The 16062-nt window shown below is 36.4% G+C and overlaps 1 long non-coding RNA gene across 2 annotated transcripts; it reads left to right on the forward strand.

Annotated features, from left to right (window-relative positions):
• The first annotated feature begins 1038 nt into the window (after positions 1-1038).
• LOC145998435 (uncharacterized) lies at positions 1039-10644 on the forward strand. Of its 2 annotated transcripts, XR_014443314.1 has the most exons (4): positions 1039-1162; positions 2813-2917; positions 5837-5929; positions 10495-10644. It is a non-coding gene; the product is annotated as an uncharacterized LOC145998435 (long non-coding RNA). The 2 variants fall into 2 exon arrangements; XR_014443315.1 differs by lacking the exon at positions 2813-2917.
• Positions 10645-16062: the final 5418 nt, after the last annotated feature.

The following is a 16062-nucleotide window of genomic DNA, read 5'->3' on the forward strand; positions in this document are numbered from 1 at the left end:
ACCACTCTCACAATACTGGCTGATGCAATATTTGCAGGCAGAGCTTCAATACTCGGGAATTTTTGTAAATAGTGGCGCTGGGGAGAACATACAAAATCAATACTACTGTCTCGGGAATTGCACACACTGACACAGTGGAGAATTACTTGAAACATATAATATAAGAAATGAGAGAGTCACGGAGCAATTCTAGAGAGTCTCTGCATATTGCATTGTTTTAATATGCAAGTTGAGGCTGGGGTCCAATTAAACTTAAATTGGAAGTAAATATGTGTGTATATAGGTGTGTATGTGTGTGTGTCTTGGCATAATTTCTGGTGTGGCCAATTTTGACAAGTTTATGGACAAAAATCTGGCTGATGCAATTTTTGTAAGTATGGGCAAATAAATCTGAGGGGGCTCTTCCTTTCTGAGAGGGCATTTTTACAAAAATCTTGGATTAGGCAGGGTTCCACACTAGAGCAAAAAACTCATATGCTCATGTTGAGCTAGTTTTAAGTGTAAACAAATCTGCTTGGGAGGGGCTCTTCCTTTCTGAGAAATTCCCGAGGGCATTTTTACAAAAATCTTGGATTAGAGGGGGTTCCACACTTGAGCAAAAAGCTCATATGGGCATGTTGAGCTAGGTTTAAGTGTAGACAATTCTGCTTGGGAGGGGCTCTTCCTTTCTACACTTGTAAGTGGTCCTTATCCTATCACCAATACAACTACTTTCGATTTCTACAGTAAAGCACGGGTCCTACTTGTAGCACAACAGTTTTGCTACCTTGTGCATACATAGCTAGCCTGCCTAACCTAACAACGTTGCATTTAACCAAAATTGAAAAGCTTTTTCCCGTGATGTCATAACAAAAGGGTAGTGATTGCTGCCACACCAGTTTTAAGGTATCCGATTGGTTGACGCGAACTCGTTGTTCATTGGTGGACACATTAATGACGTACTGCTTTGCATTAATGACGTACTGTCTTGCTGGAAGCGTAAATGAATCTTTGAACTTCACATGTGTTTTGTTTGAGGTAAAAGCCGGTAACAAGCAACAAGAAAGAAGTCTTTTTTTTGGAATTGGAGCTCCACGTTGTTTAGAGAAGAGGAATTTACACGAAGAATCAACGATCGTTCAGGAAAAAATAACATAAAATAGTTGCTGGACCTAAAATATAAGTGAGTAATACTATTCTTTTTGGTACTACTTTACTATACCTGAGACACCTGGGAATCATTTCTTTCGCACTTTTTTACATTGCTAACGTACTATTCTGCATTCCGGAACACTTATTTAGGTGAAATAATTTAATTTGTTAGGAAAGTATTGTATATTTCTTACATTTACGAGTACTTACTGTTCTTGTTTATTTCCACACACAACATGGCGATAGCTTACCGTTGATCGTTCCTTGAGCCAGAAAAACCATTGACGTTAGGCCAAAAATTCACGATAGCCCCACAAACCATCACGGGGACGAGGTATGCCTACTAGGTTAGGTTAGGCCTGTTAGGTTTGGTTCCATTAGCACTCCTTTCGTTCAATTTAGCATATACGGACAATACGAGAGCGTATTGTGCTCCCATGCAGATAGCAAATGGCGGCAGCAGCAATAGCGCGTCGGAAATAGATTTTCGTACAAAACCACATGCAATCGCATTAAAATGAATCAAAATTACATTCCCGAACATCAACAACGCTACAGAAAATCATTTGCGTAAGTACTTTCTCCTGTAAATTTGAAGAAATCTGTCTCAGGTATAGTAAAGTGTTACCTTCTTTTTTGCATTATATCAAAGTTTTATTTACTTTGCAGGTCCTCGAATATAAGTGAGTAATACTATTATTAGTGTTGTATAATATCAACGTGTTATTTTCTAGTGTACATTGCAGTGCGGATATACTATTCCATCTATCCTAATCTGTTTGACTTATTCACTCACGCGTTTTCGAAGGCTAATTATATTTTTTGAGGCTTAATGTGAATCTGCAAATCAGAATCTTATATTGCCTCAAAACCAACCAACTCCCCCCTTTTTTTAGGAGATTATCCGTTTATTATAGAGTAGATGGTACTACTTTACTATACCGGAGACACTTATCAATGATTTATTTCGCAATTTTTTACATTGCTAACGTATTCTTCTGCATTGCGGAACATTTCTTTAGGTGAAATAATGAATTTATAACGAAAATAATGTCTATTTCTTACATTAACGAGTACTTACTGTTGTTCCTTATTTCCCACAAATCATCCACGGGTAGCCACAAAAACCATTGACGTTAGCCCAAAAATTCACGATAGCCCCACTAACCATCACGGGGACGAGGTATGCCTACTAGGTTAGGTTAGGCCTGTTAGGTTAGGTTCCAGTAGCACTCCTTTCGTTCAATTTAGCATATACGGACAACATCATGGCGGCAGCAGCAATAGCGCATCGGAAATTGATTTTCGTAGAAAACCACATGCATTCGCATTAAAATGGATCAAAACTACATTCCCGAACATCAACAACACTACAGAAAATGATTTGCGTAAGTACTTTCTCCTGTCAATTTGAAGAAATCCGTCTCCGGTATAGTAAAGTGTTACCCTCTTCATTATTATACCAAGGTGCATATCAATTACAGCAAAATAAATATATATTTTCAGGTGTTTTTGGTATTTTCACCAGGTGGTAAAAGCTAGCTTTTGACCTATTTTCACCAGATTTTAAGCTGCATGTGTATGATCTGCAACCTGGCCTAGCCTGTTGCACGTATGTGTGTATTCTTTAGTTGTTGATGTGTGTGAAATTTACGGCAGTGTGTATTTATTTTTCGTGCAGGAGACAAGTACTTTTTTCTGCATGCCATGGAGTTGGAAAACTACCGCAAGGTGTTCGCATGTGGACTGGTGCTGCTAATATGTCACATGACATAAGTATGAAAGGGTATGATGTTCTTAATGCTTTCATTGCTAGGTTAGGCAGGTTAGGTTTATGGCTATTAGCATTAAAATTATTTCGGTAAATACTTCCAAACACCTAATCATGTAATTTCTGATCTTCAGCACTTCTGCTATTCTCACTACCTGGTGACAGTAGCAGTCACACCCATTTTTAATTTCAAATAACTTCTTAGCAGTAAGGTAACACTTTACGTCTCCGGTATAGTAAAGTAGTACCATGAAGAGTAATGGCACAGATAAATTAAATTTATAAATTTAATTTCTCTGTGGTAATAGTTCGATTATGTCTAGCATTGTTGACAAATAGAACAATTTAAACTAGTTGTCAACCACTGGATCTAATGGGCCGGCACCCATGGCTGAGTGATTAGCACATCGCACTACGATGCCAGGGGTCCGGGGTTCGAATCCTGGCCTGGGCATGGATGTTTATCAGTGTCCATTCATCAAATCATCACTCATCCCCATCTACACAAGTGACACAAGAAGTGAAGTAAAATATAGCAAATCAACTGGACCTAATGAACCTCTCAAGACCCTGAACCACTATCAGATTTTATTTTTAGACATGATTTTTACCATGAGATCTAATAGTTTTATGTTCTTAGATATTTTATGTTTGCAAATTAATTTGATTTCATGGGGTTTGTAATTTTTAACTTGTTTAGGTATAATTTAACAATACAGGGAATTTCTCCAATTTGTTTGAATTTTCGGTTACTTACTAATTTGGGTCTCCTAATCACGAATCTGCACTTAAAATTTGGCGCTCACGTATAAATTTGGCGCTTATTTGGGGGCAGGTGAATCCGGCCACTTTCTAACATGCCCTTAACAGGGAGTCTATAGATATAGGCGGGAAGCCGGAGCGGAGGCGGGGCCGCGATAGCGGTTGGGGGCGGTAGGTCGATTACCCCAGGGGCGGAGCCCGGAACCGGCGGGAAATTCGGAAATCGAGGGTGTGGAAATAAGAACTTAATTTCGATTATTTTGCTATTTCCACGTGTGAGCGCCAAATTTTGACTGCAGATTCGTGATTAGGGGGCCAAAATTAGTGAGTATGCCGAATTTCAAACAAAATGGAGAAATTCCCTGTATTGTAAAATCGCTCCCTTGTTTATTTCATATTGTGGGTTCAGCTTGATGACAGTTACAATTCCATGCATATTTGGACTTCGTATGTGTTGGTGTTTCATGAAAATATAGTGGTGAAACTATTCTTTGTGTTTGCCTACCTTAAGCCTTACTTATTGAAAATACAGTGGAACACACCTTAAACTGAATCAGAAGGGACCAGTATACTTATATATAAAAACTGAGATTACATTAAATAAGTGCTGTATTCCCATACAGTATTTATTCGCAAATGCTAACATTGCACTGAATAGCACACAACAATTTTTTTACCAGTAGCGAAACAGGATTTTCTGCACACATTTTAGATTCTTGGCTGCTTGACTTTCAGCAAATGCTTTTAGCCTGAAAAACCACACTAAGCATATCCGAATCATTCTGCTGTAAGGCAAATTGATGCTGTTCAATAATGGTCTATTTTTGCAAAACATGTCCAACCATCCATTACATGCTTTGAATTTAGTGTTACCCATTTTTTGAGTGGCATTTTTAGCATATTACTGTAACATGGGACCCAGTGTGTGGTGATTTTTTTCCTCTGGCAGAGACAAACCACTCTCACACTATTTCATTATGTTAATTTTATTTTTAATTTTCCATTTGCACAGTTTTCCCACAGCTTCATAATGTAAGTTTTTTCTGTACAGTATTGTACACTTGAGTTTTTATCTGCTTAACAGACAATTTGCTTTGCTCAATTCTCTATGATAACAACTGCAAGACTAAGCTAGCTATACAGTAAGTAAAATTTCTGGGAGGAGGAAAAGTGAATTTAAACACAGATGGGTGCTCAATATAGAAATGTTCAGCATTATTTTCTGTGAATTGTGTGTGCAACTTCAATAATTTCTACTAAACTTTTAATTAGTCATTAATATAATTCAAAACTGTCTCATGGGGGATTTTTAGAGTTAATGTCAGTCTCACTGAAGGGGAGTTTGTCTTGGTTGTTATTGTTGAGAGAAAAATTAGTTAAAGCTTTGATTGCTTGTTTCTATGTTCCTTCAAATTTTATTTTGTCCCATATCTAGTCTTACTTGTCAGAAGCAATGGTATAACAGTTAACTGATTCAGGTAAATGCTTTGAAATAGTGATCTGTTGCGTTATATGACTGTTTGATTGATTTGGTGTTTTAAGTCCACTTTAAGTACAGTAAGGCTAATCGGGACTTGACCTACAGTTTAAAGTGGGATCCAAACCACTATGTGCCTCCACCAGGTATCGAACCCTTTGATTACAAAGCGACGATGCTACCACTGTGCCATGCAGTTCGGAAAATAAATTTTGTATAAACTAATGCACTTATCTTTTTCAATTATGTAGAATTTGCTTTGAGTATTTATTCTTCTAGACACTATATGAACCATTGTCAGTTTGTGAATGTACAATGGCTGTAAGTACAAGGTTCTACTTTATAGAAATGAGGATTTTTTTATTGTGCAATGAGATGTATGTAGTTGCAATTGCAAATTATGTCATGTGAAGAAATTTTTCTAAATCCCAATAAAACAATAAATTACATAATATTTTCCAGAATTTTACAATTTTCTGCATTATGAGTTTTTCTTCATAAAATGCTGTTAGTGTGTAATCCAGCATATAATTTGTATGTAGGAATAATTTTTGCCATGATTGTTAAATTTTCATCTTTTGTTTATTACGCACAAAGTTTGCCAAGATGGATGAAAATTGTCATACAAATGTGTTTGTCTTACCACTTGAATAAATCTATGTCACCAATGCTTATGCAAATTTCATAATTTACAGGTGTTCTCCCACATGCAGTAGACAACTTTTAGTTGGAATATGGTATTTCCATCTTCACAGAACATTACCGTGTGTCAAGAATAAACTCATATGGTAAGTCTCAACATTCATAGTTTGAATTTTATATATTTTATTGAATTTTCTGCTCTTCGTATTCAGATCACTTTGCACAACTTCCATACTAGTTGCATGTGTGACCAAAAGTCAACAGTATTCCATATTTTGGGTCCATCCGGTAATCCTGCACCCTCGATTTTGGTAGTGAAATTTTTTTTTTAGCAAGTTTGTGTGTTGCATATTGCTGAAAAGAAAATTCTGTAGCGTGGAAACAAATATTTACGAGTATATATTTACAGCCGTTTAAAGTTGCAAGGTGGAAGTCTACTTGCGGCCATGTCAGTTTTGTAGCAGCCACCCGCACCCGTACCGATGAATATATAACAGTCGCTTTTTCAGGCCTAAAACATAAAAATTGGCCACAGATTCCAGGCTCCGTCCCTGGGTTAATAGACCTACCGCCCCCTACTACTTCCGCAGCCCCACCTTTTTCTATAGCATCTCTTTAAAGGCATGTTAGAACCTGCCCAACACTATTTTTTGACAATTCACTCAAGGTACCAAAAAAATTAAATATCACAAATTATCCCATTCCACAAGTCAGTCATAGGAAGAAAAAGAAATGTGACTGAATCCATGATGGAAGCCCTGAAAAACCGTAATGACATTATGTATGTAAGGAATTTTAATATTTAAAAAATGCAAGTTTCGTAGCACGTAGATCTCGAAAAATTTCCTTCCGCGCTAGTTAAAAACACCCTTTCTTAAGAAAGTACATTTTGGACAAAAAAGATTTGAAATGTGGTAGAATTCGAGGGTGGAGGATTTCCGGATGGAGCCTACCTTTTTACCAGTGTCACCAATCTAAACAACTATAGCTAAGTAATAAGTAGGGCTGAGCCAATCCCAATGCTAATGTATCGGTATCGACTGATACCAGTGGTATCGGTATCTTAAAGTATTTTATTCACTAATACTGGCCGATACTTTTCCAACATTTCGTCTTGCATGGTTTTCTGCAAGAATGCCATGTAACACTTATGGCATTATCTAATTATCTTGAAAATTATTTAAATTATGAACTTTAATCTGCACCAATAATCTGTGTGAAAACTGTGATTACTTGAAAGCCTGATGTAATTCTTCAATAATTTTAGACAAAACTCTGATAAACTGGTGCTTGTAATTGGAGTGGAGAACTAACCCACTAATATTGATCAACATTTTGAACAGCCTTTAATTGCTACAATTTTAAAGCATTGGTATCTTGGGAATCAGTAAGAGCTTTGGCATTGATGTGGATATCTAGGAATTGTAGCTTTCCTGGTGACGTGATTCAAACAAGTGTTCTTGGATTACCCTACACTGGCCTCCATTTCTATATTCCCTGATGATGAGAGCAATGTATACGCTTGAAACGTTGGAAGCCAACATCAGCTTAACCTAGCTGGTAACCCGAGAACTTTTGTTTGGATGCGGATATCTGTTTAAAGTGGTATTGGCTCAGCTCTATTAGTCATACTCATGTGAAAAATTACTTAAGATAGCTTTTGACAGATTGTGTAGTATGCATACATTCCATAGATTACATAACAATCATGACACGTGAGAAGTTTGTGTCGCATTGGTATCCAATGTCAAATTAGTAAATTGTAGATACATGACTACTGATAAGTGGAAGAGATGGAGGTGTTGATCTCACTCCAAATGGATCTTTTCAGAGGAGATCAATTAAACAAAACCTAAAAATTCATTTTTGGAGTTAAGTGTTCCTCTGGCTATCATGAAACTATTTGTGGTTACTTCTAACAAAACAAAGTTCATGTGCAAATGTTGCTACAACTAGAATAAATGCATTGCACAACAAAGACAACAATACTGAGAAACTCATATGAATCAGTTTCATTGTAAATAATTTGCTGTTCATTGAAATCCTTGAGCCATGAGATAAAATGATGTACCTAATTTGTTCTCATATTTTCTAGTGCAAAGCAGATGAATATAGCTTTCCTAGGTGCCCTCATTACCTGTTTGAACTATTCCAATGATTCATTCGACACAAATGATACTGAATTCTATTACTCCCCAGTTAACCCTCACACAATAGATTTTATGACTAAGTTAGTGTTTCAAAGCCTCAGCTGCCCGTGTAGGTCGGAATGCATCCACAGTGATCCGTGTATGGAACCAGTGGGTCCAGGAAGGCACTGTAGAGCGACGTAGAGGTTCACAACGTCCGCGTCGGACGACGGAACGAGAGGACAGACATCTGATATGCATGGCCCTTACAGACAGAGCGGCCACGTCAACGAGGATTACGCATGAAGTACGGGATGTTTTACAACTTCCAGTGTCCCCATGAACCGTGCTTCGTCGTTTGGCGAACCGGGGAATTTTTTCCCGGCGCCCACTGTTGGGGATTCCTCTGACGCTAGAGCATAGGCGTTTGCGTCTGAGATGGTGTCAAGACCGTCGTGCATGGATGGCTTCTGTATACATCATCATGATGGACGTACACACGTGTGGCGGCACTAGGCTTCATGACACCTGCGTCATGCATCATCACACAGGGCCTTCATTGGGTATCATGGTATGGGGTGCCATCGCCATAGGTGTTCCTTCGTGCCTCGTACGCATTCAAGGGACATTGTGGAAGCCGCTTGGGATGCCATACCGCAAGCAGACATCGATAGACTCATTCTGTCCATGCCTCGCCGTGTTGCAGCAGTTATTGCCGCCCGTGGAGGCTGTACACGCTACTAGCTCCTTGGGGTTATGCAACCATGTTCTACGTGTCACATGTCACACCACCGAGCTCTAACTGTAATCATTTTCTTATCTTATTATGAACTACATATTTGCCAAGTTTCGTGTTTCTATCTCATTTCCTTCTGGGTGTTGCAATTTTAATGGTGAGTAGTGTAGTATTAACAAAGGTGAAGATCTGTTATTAGTAGTGTTTGGTCAATTATTCCTGTGGCTATATGCAGCATTTGGTTTTTCTTGTGTTTCTTTATCCTGTCTTCCTTTTCTGTGTAACATTTCTTGCTTCCTTCTGTTATTTCTGGAAGTCTTTATGTTTAATGAAATTGATGTCTTCCTTCCATATTTGCTGCAAGCTGTATTTCTATATGGCTCTAAATTCTCTGTTAAAGCTACCTGCAAGGATATTAAAAATAATGAAAGAACTCTCTGACATGTTTCTTGTAGCAGGCAGTTTAAAGTAAAGATCTACAATTCCCGACAGTGGAAAAGTAGAATGAAGGACTTTTGCTTGGATGGTGGTAGTGGTTTCAAAAGTGAAGGCGAATTTGGGTCTTTTGAAGAATTTGTAAAAGATCTCAAAGCATGGTGTGATGGCAATTTCCAACCAATGTCATCCACCTTTGATGTGTGAAAAATATGTCAAAAGTGCTCTGATATTTCATTTGTTGATGGCACTTATCAAGTAATATGCAGTTTCATGTGAGGATGGGCAAAGTAATGGCAGGCCATTTAGATTCTTTTTTGTATAAAATTAAATGAGACTCAGTTTGTGTTGAAGAGGGCTTTCTCAACATTTGTAGAAGCTAATCCCTTTCTGTTATTGTAGACAAAGATTAAAATGGAATTTATATTTTTATATTCAATCCATATCCATTAAGCTTACATTTAATCAATGCATATTGTTATATTACATTTTTGCATTGTAATAATCACCCAGACAAGACCGAAACATGCCCGCTCTACTAGATATGTTTTTATTATTGTGCATAAGTATTACCAAAAGTATTACTGCTGGACCCTGTGGCCGAGTGGTTAGCTGCGATGCCAAGGGTCCCAGGTTCGAATCCCGCTCGGGCTTGGTTGTTTGTGAATATCCATTTCATCACTCATCCACCTCTTCGCAAATTAGCCAAGAGGCACAAAACACGAAGTAAAATAAACTAAATCAATCAAAAGTATTACTTTCATTTTAGTGTATTTCTTGCCATGATGATGATATTGCGTTTTTATGTTCAGGTTTTAGTGGGACTTGCAGCACGCCAGTGAAGCAGCATGTACAGTTGGCAACACTGCCTCAAGACACTCATTCGGCTGCAGTCAAACATTCAACAAAGACGTGCATGTGTGTTGCGCGAACACAATTTAGTTGTATTTGTTATTGTGTGTATACAATCATGTGTATTCGTCAAATATAAGGATTCACAAGAAATAACATCTACTGCATTCGTACAATATCAGTATGGTGAAGCAGTTACGGCAATCGCAAACATATGCTGTTCTTGATTTCACCATACCTCCTGTATTGTTTCTTTCCCTCTGCTGTATATTTCACTCTAAAGACAAGTAACTCAAGCTCTGAATTTAAGGTCAACAACATTATTTGTACATACTGATTCATTGAATAGATGATATACTGTATAGAACCTTCAAGTGTCTATGTTTGTACAGTCATGGACACTTCTGGGTTGTAACGATTCCAATGAAAGTTAATGGAATTGTTATAACCCAGAAGTGTCCATGACTGTACATGCCATAAGTTGACGTGTTCTAAGAAAAATTACATGTAATGTATTTATGTGGTTTGGATTTTAAAGTTTTTTAACTTTTTATTTCAGTATTGGATTCATGAAGAATTGCACTCGCACCAAACCATACTCCTGGTACAACTCGACAAAGATATCTTTGGAAGAGGAATACATTTTTATCATGTTTTAAAATTGCTTGTAGTATTTTTTTAAAAATTGTAATAAATGTTAATATTTCTTGATTTAAAGGATTTGTTTGATTGTTCTTAAGAGCAGAATGACATGTATAAGTGCAGACCTGGAATCCCTAAGGAAATGTACACGTGAGGTACTCAGGTATCTTCTCCTAAGAGATACCTTTGTGTTCCACAAACTTGGTGGTAGTGTTAATCTTATTAATATTGTTTATTTATAAACCTTATTCAATTGATATTCATATTCATATACTTTGAGAGATGAAACCTATAGCACCTACTATATGTTTGAAACAAACTTGTTTTTAAGAAGAAAATACTGTCATACAGCATGAAAGTAAGTTGTTGAAATAATTCCATTCAATATTGTATCGTCTCATTTGCTTGCCATTACAGTTTCTCACAAATTAATGAGTAAATAAATATTTAATCTAAAAGTGGTTATCAGAGCTCGGGGAATCATTTTGTGGTTAAGATATAAGTGGTGTTGTAATCTACAGTGTGTTGCAATATACATGTTTCTGGACTAATCAGATTTCTGAATGCAATGTAACATACAAGGGCTATGTATTGGGAAAAGAATTGAACCTGATTTTTCATGTGAATGACATGGAATTTTAAATTAGTTGTCAACTACTAGATCTAATGAACCATTTAGATCCCTTTGTAATTGATGCCAGGGTGAGGAACGCGAGAGAAAGACTGACATCATTAATTCTTTCTCATTCAATGTGAAACAAATCGTAGGGCATTGGTATTACCAATAGTCCAAAATATGGTTGCAATGCCCATAAATTATGTATTTCTCTTATTAGAAATAGAAAAATGTTAGATGTATTGCTTGGAAAGACTGTTCTTTGGAGATACCTCAGAATTTCTCTAATACATTTTGTGAATTTGAAAACTACTTCATTTTTACACAACTAGAATTTTTAGCATTTTCAATGTTGTCATTGTAATACACGACTTTGAATTTTGATAATGAACTTTGGATTTCTTATCATTCAAATGTTTTTCTTTAGTTATTCATCACTGTAGCTCTTCAAACATTTTGTATGTACGGTGGAATCTAGATTTTACATTTTTTAGGGGACCAAAGTGAAAGGAGACAAAATGTGGAAAAATGTAAAATTGAAATTCCACAATTTTTTTTCCCAAATGAAATTAAAAAAGTGCAGGACATAGTAAGAAAATCTTTATCAAGTGTCTATTCTGCAACAAATGTGTTGCCACAGTATTTCCCAAGCATTTATTCTCAAATCGAGCCATAGTGGTCCAGTTAGGGTGTCTGGCTGCCAAACAGGAGTCCAAGGAACAGTGATCTAAAGTCTGTATTTTTCCAGCCTTGTTGCTGCATAAAGTAGCTCTGTGATTCATCCAAATTCAAATAAATGTGTATCTTGGGGTCTAAATGTGACCAGCATATGACTCTTCTGCATCCAACTATGTGTGTTCAAGACACACAAGGTGCAAGGGTAACTCTGCTTATTGTTATATTTGTGCAGTAACTTGATTGAATATTAGTGACTGAGCGGCGAAAGTGTGCAACAAGTGTCACATAAAAGCATGGTTGTTATGGAGTTTGTAAGCTGCATGCTGCATATGTACCAGCTGAAACCGATTATGATATAATTAAAATTGAGCTACAATTGCAATGCTTGTTTTACAAATTGTTCACATTAATTCACACTCTATCACAATTTGGATAATAGTAATTTTTTGTCACCATTTCTAAAATGTATGTTAAAATAAAGCTGCTCAGTGAGGTGTGCAATAATTCCATTCATTTGAGAAGCAGTGATTTCTTATGGAACATATACCCTTTTCCATAAAAGTTCCAGGACTGATTTTATAAAGTAATTATACATATAATGAACTCTCCAACTAATGATCCTTTGGTCCTGTCAAAGTAATCCCTTCCGATATCTATACTCAACTACGAGCATTTCTGGAGGTTTCAGAAGCAATATGTGCTTCTCAGCATGTATGATGACACAGCCATCTTTTGGGTTGATGGAATATCTTGATGAATACTAATCAGCTTTTATTTTTAAAGTTATACTTGTGAGCAGAGAAACTCTCTTAACTTGATCAAATCAAAATGTAATATCATGAATTTTACAGAGACATTGTGTTGATATTTTTATACGAGCAACACCAATTCTTATATACAAATATGGAATTTGAAGTCATTAAAGCCAAACTCGCCAAAGGCATTGTAAATGCAGAGTCACTTCCAAGCTCATTTATATTCACAACACCTATACGGGGACTAAATAACATCCATTGTGCATCTTTCAGTATCATAGTTTGAAAAAAAAGTCAATCCTGTTACTTTTCTGACAAAGGCTAATCTTTGTGAAGGCCTCTGCAGGGAAATACTTGGTCACAGGAGCTTGTTTGTGTAACTTGATAAGTGGCACATTTCAGTCATGTATGTAAGTACTTAATTAATATTTTTTTAAATAGTGACAAATGCACATATTTTCAACAAATATCTCAATTACATACTGTTTCATGCACAAGTTTACTGCACATTATTAACAATGAATGACAGCACAGTAGATTATAATTTATGCAAAAGGGAAAAGAATGATGCGCACCTCTTACAAAAGTTCAATTATAAACATCATTAAATTTTCTGTCATATAAGAATATAATTGCCAAGAAACCTTAGTGGTTCTGTACATTCATCAAGATTAAGTGAGAGGGGGTGTAACTGGATAATTTAACGGAGTTTACATTTCATGTGCTACCTAGGTATGTCCACAATAAGTTCTATGTTTGTGTTTGGCTGCCTTGGTGCCATTATAGATTGGGTTGTTAAAACTGTGGGGGTCACTGTGAGCGGTGTTACAATGTTACATGTACAGTCACGGATACTGCTGACTTGTAATGAATACATTGACTTTCAATGGAATTGTTACACACCGGCAGTGTCCATGACTACATCTTGAATAAAAATTACGTAGATTTTTCAGTGAAAAAGGCAGGACTTGAACAATCCTGTCTCCGGCATACCATGCAATTGCTCTACCGGCCTGGCATCACCTGATTTTTTGCTGTTTTACCTGTGTGTACTCGTCTTTGCAAGAGCTACTGCAACGGGATCTGTTGCCTTTGAAACACTGTACACAGGCAAAACAGAAACAGCGATAAATCAGGTTGGCTTCGTAGCTCAGTTGTAGAGCAATGGCACAGTATGCCAGAGACCCGGGTTTGAGTCCTGGTCAAGCATGCATCTTTCGTCCAAAAATTTACGTAGTACATCTCCTGTGTGTGCCTAATTTAACGAATAAAAACTGTATGAAATCAGTTTTGCAGTGTCAATTGACAATGATAATGGATTTTAAAAACAGATGTTAACAACTTCAAATGAGATCAATATTGTCTTTGTACAACTACTACTAAGAAAAAGTTGTTTCGCCAAATTGATAAGAATATTATTTTTACAAACTTTCGAAATTGATATTAAGAATTTTGTTTAAAACCTTTCTGCCTACACCGTACTAAATTTTCATCACGATTATTTATACAATTTCAAAGACAGCAATGGTTTGCAAAACAAAAAAATGCACTTTATTTGTTCTCACGACGATTAAGAATGTAAGGCATACTTGAAGAAAAAAAAGTGGTTAGCATATATTAACACAGAATTGAATAAGCTAAATTTTGATGTAACTAATTTTTATGTAGGTCTACTGGATAATTTTTAATTGGAGTCGAAACTCGAGTATCTATAATTTTTAATCCGACAGTAATTGCACACATCAATCCAAATTAAATTAACATGTCCAAAATTTTAGTACCTGTTCACACAGATTACATGCATATTTGCACGGATTAAGAATTGACAGTGATAAGTAATTATTTCATGACAATACACGCACTACATTAACTTCATGAATGAAATTGGCTAATATGGCGGTTGTTACAGTTTTTTGCTTCAAATCTTGCCCTGAGTATAGACTTTAGTTTCATGACTAGCTAACAGTGTCAAAAAGCAATACAAAATATGCTAGATTTTTTTTTTTAGGCTGCTCATTCTAATATCTATTAAAATAGATGTTACCCATATTTGAAAGAAGACACTTTTTAAAAACATTAATCACTCAATAAAATAATGACAGAATCTTTTGTAATGATAGAAATTACATTTCGATGAGGCTTTGTGGAATTTCAGCAATGGGAATGGTAAGACATGGTTATAAACTGCTGACACAACACTTTGTTGGTGGAGTGGTTTCAAGAAAGATGCTTCTTAACATCTATTCATTATTCCATGAGAATAATGACAGAATTCTTTCAAGAAAGATGCTTCTTAACATATATTCATTATTCCATTAGAATAATGACAGAATTCTTTGTGAAAATGCTTAGAAAGCATAGAAATGACAATTAAATTAGAGGTTTCTTCACATACGTCAAGCATGCAGTGGGAAAGAAAAGTGACAAATATGCACCTGCTGCCACAACACTTCGGGTTGAAGGAAGGAACTTTATAAAATTTACCATTATTACACAAAATAGTTATGGAATTCCTTGAGGAATCCCTTAAGAGATGTAGAAATGAAGTTTAAATAAAATATTTCTGCCCATGTGGCATGCATTTAGTGGAAAAGCTAAGAAACGGATATGTATTGCTGCCACAACACTTTGTTGCAGGAGAGGTTTGAATGTATTGCTGCCACAACAGTTCGTTGCAGGAGAGGTTTGAATGTATTGCTGCCACAACAGTTTGTTGCTGAAGTGGTCTGAAGGAAGCCGCTCTTTGTAAATATTCGTTATTCCACAAATTGATGGCATAATTCCTTGAGAAAATCCATTTAAAAGCAAACATAATGTTCAAATAAAATATTTTCTTCATGTGGCATGCATTTAGTTTTGAAAGATACGAAACGGGTAGGGTATTGCTGCCACAACACTTCATTGTAGGAGCGGGTTGAAGGAAGACGTTTCAAAAATTAAATTTTATCCGACAAAAAAAAAGAAATGACGGAAATCATTGAAGAGTGTAGATATGAAATTTAAACCAGATATATTTCAAAACGTATGGCATATATGTTGTGGAAAAGATAAGAAACGAGTATGCATTGCTGCCACAACACTTTGGGTTGAAGGGAGACGCTCTTTAAAAATTAACCATTATTTCACAAAATAATGGCAGAACTCCTTGAAAATATGTAGAAATAAAGTTTAAAATGAATATTTCTCCACATGTGGCAAGCATTTAGTGGGAATGATAGGAAACGGATATGTATTGCTGCCACAACACTTCGTTGCAGGAGAGGTTTGAATGTATTGCTGCCACAACACTTTGTTGCAGGAGAGGTTTGAATGTATTGCTGCCACAACAGTTCGTTGCAGGAGAGGTTTGAATGTATTGCTGCCACAACAGTTTGTTGCTGAAGTGGTCTGAAGGAAGCCGCTCTTTGTAAATATTCGTTATTCCACAAATTGATGG

Source organism: Lepisma saccharinum, chromosome 14 (genome assembly GCF_977018435.1).
Source record: "Lepisma saccharinum chromosome 14, izLepSacc3.1, whole genome shotgun sequence".
NCBI lineage: Eukaryota > Metazoa > Arthropoda > Insecta > Zygentoma > Lepismatidae > Lepisma > Lepisma saccharinum.